The following is a 6,000-nucleotide window of genomic DNA, read 5'->3' as shown; positions in this document are numbered from 1 at the left end:
AAAAAGCAAAAAGATCGCGAAGCCCAAATTACTGAATGGCTCAAAATAAATGAAAACGTTTCTCACTGCAACGCATTTAACTGATGGAAACTCACTGGGTGTTCAGTGAAGCGAAAATAACAATTATCCGCAATTCCGTGACACTGCATGTCAGGCCTGCTCCAAATATTAAGAAGGTCTTTATCGGCCCAGGTGCCGACGTAGTAGAGATTCCTCACAGGCGACAATGTCCAAGGTATGACGACTTCACCACATAAACAAATTTTTGTGCGGTTAACAACGCATATTTGGCGCAGACGAAACGCGGACGGACTGAGCGAATGGAACGCACGTTTGAGACCGAGCGGCCAAGTCTTTTTTTTTTTTTTTTAATAAATAAAAAGCCGACTCATGTGCCAATGAGAACATAAGAAACTTAAGATGGCGCGAAAATGGGCTCGGCTTGCCGATGCGCTGATGAGATGGGAGGAGATGAGAAAACGAATACGCGGTGACGGGTCACCTGATTGCATGCAGTGCAGGAAATCCTTGGTTTCGTGCTTTTTCTCTCGCGTCTTAAATGACTGCTGAGTATTAATTTTTACCCAACTGTCAGTGAGACGATCACGCTCTTCTGGTCCAGGAGGTGTAGGCGAAGTTCAACTACGTTTTACACTAGCTTGTCTGCGATATATACTTTTCTCTTGCACGCAATTTCGTGCCAATGTTGTCGTCTGCAGTTACCGTAAGCGGAATCTCTGTTGGAGACTTTTTAGAGCTGCTGTCCTTTTAAACTACTGTTGTTGAATGGCAGGGCAGACGGTTTACTCAAATGGGTATGGACTGGGTCAAAAAGTATAGCTCCGGTTCTGAGTAATATATTTCTCAGTTACGTTGACAAGGCTATTAAAGATAATTTTGGGCTCTCGAACAAAACAGCTCTTTAGGTATGTGGATGATTACTTGGTTTTTGTTAACCACGGTGACCTTCAGGGACAGTTGGATGAGATTTTAAGGGTTTTTTTCAGGATTGCGGAGAACGCTTAAACTTTACCTTTGAAACTCCGGACAACAATGAGCAGCAATTCCTGGACATACAATTGGTTTTACAGCAGGACCACGTTTGTTGGTCTTTCCTACAGAGGTCGAAAAAGCCCTTGCTTAGTTACCGTACTGGGCATTCCAAGATAGTCAAAACTGGCATAGCTGTTTCTTGCCTTGCGTCTGCGATTGATAAAAAATGTGTGCATTCTGTCGGTCAGAGTTTTAACCGTCAAGTTCACAGGCTCAGGGCAGAAGAATTTCCAGATGAAGCCATATTACTAGCATGCAATAAGATAACATACGTATAAGGTATTTACTAAGGTAATCGCTAATCGAATCAGGACAACCTTAGACTGCAATCAAGCAAAGAATCAAGCAGGGTTTCGGAAACGGTACTCTACTATCGATCATATCCATACCATCAATCAGGTGATAGAAAAATGCTCGGAATATAACCAGCCCTTATACATAGCATTCATTGATTACGAAAAAGCATTTGACTCAGTTGAAACCTCGGCGGTGATGCAGGCATTGCGAAATCAGGGGGTAGACGAGCCATACGTGAAAGTGCTGGAAGATATATATAGTGGCTGCACAGCAACCATAGTTCTGCATAAAGAAATTAACAAAATTCCCATAAAGAAAGGTGTTAGGCAAGGAGACACAATCTCCCCAGTACTATTCACAGCTTGTTTAGAGGAAGTATTCAGAGACTTGGAATGGGAGCAGTTAGGGATAAGGGTAGATGGAGAATACCTCAGTAATCTGCGATTTGCTGATGACATTGCCTTGCTAAGCAACTCGGGGGATGAACTGCAAATAATGATTGATGACCTATACAGGAAAAGTATAGAAATGTAGGCTTGAAAATCAATATGCAGAAGATTAAGGTAATGTTCAACAGCCTCGGGAAGGAACAGCAGTTTACATTAGGTAGCGAAATACTGGAAGTAGTAGGCGAATATGTCTACTTAGGACAGGTAGTAACCGCAGATCCGGACCATGAAAAGGAAATAGCAAGAAGGATAAGATTGGGATGGAGTGCATTTGGCAAGCACTCACAGATTATGACTAGCAGCTTACCGGTATCGCTCAAGAGGAAAGTATACAACAGTTGCATCTTGCCTGTACTCACCTATGGGGCTGAAACGTGGAGGCTAACCAAGAGAGTTCTACTTAAGTTGAGGACAACCCAGAGGGCTATGGAACGAAAAATGGTAGGGGTAACATTAAGAGATAGAAAGCGTGCAGAGTGGGTCAGAGAAATAACTCAAGTTACCGACATTCTAGTGGAAATTAAGAAGAAACGGACATGGGCAGGACATGTAGTGCGAAGAGAGGATAACCGATGGTCGCTGATGGTAACAAACTGGATTCCAAGGGAAGGAAAGCGTAGCAGGGGGCGGCAGAAAGTTAGGTGGGCGGATGAGGTCAAGAAGTTCGCAGGGGTCAAGTGGATGCAGCTAGCACAGAACCGGGTTAAGTGGAGAAATATGGGAGAGGCCTTCGCCCTGCAGTGGGTATAATCAGGCTGATGATGATGATGACGAATAAGATAATAAAAAAGATCAAATTATCCCGTAGGCATGAAGCCCCCGAATCTCCAAGTAAAGAGAAAAATAAAATAGCTGATCCTGCCCGAAGTTCACCAGATATCACATCGTTTAAAGCAGGTAGGCCGCAGATATGGTGTAGATGTGCTCTTTTCTGCCCCTAATAAGCTAGGCAAAATTTGTGCCATGAACCATGGTGGATAGTATATCCAAGGAAGAAAAAGAACGAAGACAAAAAAGAGAAGAAAACAAAGAAAGGGATGCCAGATAAATCATGACATGAAGTTTGTGCCACAGGCGCAGTGTACGTGTGGAAAAAGATATATAGGCCAGACGGGCAGGTGCACAACACTTGTTTGGCCTCGAACTTGGCCTTGCACTACAGGGAATGCCGCCGTAACCCTTCTAAGGCAGAACCTGTAGTCTTCTGTACAAGCACCGCGACAAAGTGAGGCATTTCACATTCACAAAAACCGCCACACATGCGCCCGTTCATGACTGTGAACTGATCGTTAAGATTCAAGTTATCAGGTATCGTTGCTGTTAGTACTGCTCTTGGTTGTAAATTGAGTATTTATTTCTGTTCTTTTCAATAACACCTTGAGCTGCTAAACAGCGCTGGTCCCGTCTTCTTTCTTGTCTCTGTTGTTGCGCTGTTTTTTTTTTTTTTTTTTTGTTTAATTATGCACCAACTCGCCGTTTTACTGCAGTTTCTACAAACAAGGCCACGAGCTTTGTTGTATGCGAACACAACCGAGACATTTTGCTTCAAAACCGCACTAAATGCGGCGACAGCTGTGTGGAAACTGCGCCTTTCCGCGCGAGGCAAGCAGGAAAGAAAGTAAAAAAGCAAGACGCAAAGATGCAAAACGAGGCCATTGGCTTCAGGATGCTCTAAGGCCAATCTCGATCGTTGCGAGCCGGCCTTTCTACGTTCCTCGTTCCTTGAACGAGCGCAGGCCGGCGCGCCATACGTAAATGTGTGTACTTACCTTTATATGGAGGTCGTTTCACGGTTCAGAGCGCGGTGAACTAGTGTGTCCCCATGCTCTTTTTTTCTCTCGCTTTAACGACAAAACGACGAGGAAAAAAAAAAAAGAAGTTGAACACAAAACCCGACTTCTATCGGCGAGGTCGTCCTTAGAGGGTCGCACGGAATCGTCTGCACGAATAGTCGGCGAGGTTTCATCATCGAGTTCGTCAGCTCTTGGGAGCGCTAGAAACAGTGCCATAGAGTGAATGCATAGGTCACCGAAAAGAAATTTTGTTTTGCGCTCTCATCACGAAAATAGCATTTCAAAAACAGTAAAAACAAAACAAATCGATTTTATTTGAAATGGAACGCTTAAAACTAACAAAAACTGGGCGTGCAACCCTCAAGAAACTGGGATACAGAGAAGGCTTAGAAAAAAAACAAAAAAAAAACACACCAATAAGCAGCGCATTCCGGACGAAATATGCTCATACATCACCGTAGCCCCCATCCCACGAAATATCATCCTACATACAACAAAGACCGGCGCCAGGCAAGAGTTCGGGCTCTGAGCAAAGCGCACGGAACAAATTCGGAAACGAGATATACTGATGCAGCAAAATACCCGGGAAGACAAGCCCACTCCATTAGCGTCATGGATTCCACATTTACAGAAAATACCTCTGCAACTATTCCACCAAATGACACTGACGCAGCCGAAGAGGCCGCGAGCAAAGAACATGTCGTTATTCTCACTGATTCACAGTCTGCATGCACAAACTACCAAAAGGGAAGAATTTTCATCATAGCACTTCAAATCCTCCGTCGCATCACAGCTCACCACCTCCCAGACATCATATGAACTCCGGGACACACCCACTTGGAAGGAAATGTGGCTGCCAACGCCTCAGCCCGAGGGTATGCTAACCGGGCACCACTTCCAGAGGGATTTTGGAGAATACAGGATGTACCCAAGAAATATAATGACATCCTCCTGCATTTCACATCCTCCTGCATTACAGACTTGACAGGAGAAAATATTCCCCACCCTCCACGGAACTAACCAGAGAAGAAGCAGTCACTCTCCGAAAAATTCAAACAGCCATGTCCACGGCACCTTACTACACAGGATCTCGCCCACTATCCTACAAATATGAATGCGCTATTTGTAACGTACCAAACATCCTACAACATATGGTGTGGGGATGCAAGGGACCACATGGTACCATAACCACCAAAGACTTAACCGAAAAGCAGTGGGAGACTCAGCTGTCAAGCCCCAGCCTGGATGATCGGCGTAGTCTGGTCGACCAAACTCGGGAGATGGCTTCCTGGACTGAGGAGGCTGCCCACCTAGGGCTGAATATTTCACGCAGTGCTCTGAATAAATGTTTCTCTCTCTCTCTCTCGTTGGTCGGCGGGCATGAGAAGAAACAGCACTTTTGTTGTTGTTGTTGTTGACCGAATTTGAGTAGCAAAGAAATTTTTTAAAGTATACTTTCATGTAATAAAAATAAATAATAATGTGATTTGAGGGGTAGAGGAAAGGAAACAAAAAGAGAACTAAATGAAATATAAAATGAAAAGTGGTAAAACACACAGGAGATTGACGCTGGAATTGTAGAACAAGTGATGCTGAAATATTTAACACGGCAAACGATTTGATTCCAGTAAAAAAAATTGTGTCTCATTTCTTCTGGCTGTTCTTTTTCTTTTTGCGTCTCATGACGTTAAAGATTCAACAAAAACGCAGGTGATTGTAAACAACGGTTAAACAAACGGTTAAACATTTCTGCCAATACAAAGGTAATCAAGGCGTTATTGTCCTTGGCTTCTTCAGGTCCTTCATGGAAAGTGTCTGCGCGAAAAGCACTGACTCTTCTAAGATCAGTGGAAACGATAACAGAAAGAAAGCCTTTGTTTTACAACGAAGGGGTTATTATCGCGGCAGTAACAAGAAAACCAAACAGCATTCTGCAGATCTGTCACTATAAAGCAGAGGAGAATCAAGAAGACAGAGAAGAAACGACGACAGAAAGCCTCTGTTTTTAAATCAAATAATTGCCAAAGGCAGTAACAAGAAAGCCAAACGCCATTCTGCAAATCTGACTCTACAAATCAGACGAGCACGAAGAAGGCAGACAAAGTCGGCTTTCATCGCATTCGGCAAAAACGCTATGTTTCAACAAAGGTGGTGATGTAAAGCGTGTGGCGACTAACGAGGACAGGAAAGAAGAAACGTTCAAGCGTATATATGAAACCACAGTACGTAAACCGTGTGACCGTGCAGCGTTCTGGACCACAAGAGTCGTTAGAGATTTGAAAAAGAAAATGAAGATTTGCTTAGCGGTTTGGACTTGCAGGTGAAATCGAGGTCTCGGTACCCTTTTGTTCTCTTTCCCTCCCTTCTCTATGACCAGGACGTTCCGGCATTGCGCACACAAAACACGT

Source organism: Amblyomma maculatum, chromosome 10 (genome assembly GCF_055883805.1).
Source record: "Amblyomma maculatum isolate TAMU_Amacu chromosome 10, ASM5588380v1, whole genome shotgun sequence".
NCBI lineage: Eukaryota > Metazoa > Arthropoda > Arachnida > Ixodida > Ixodidae > Amblyomma > Amblyomma maculatum.
This window is presented reverse-complemented; position numbering follows the sequence as displayed.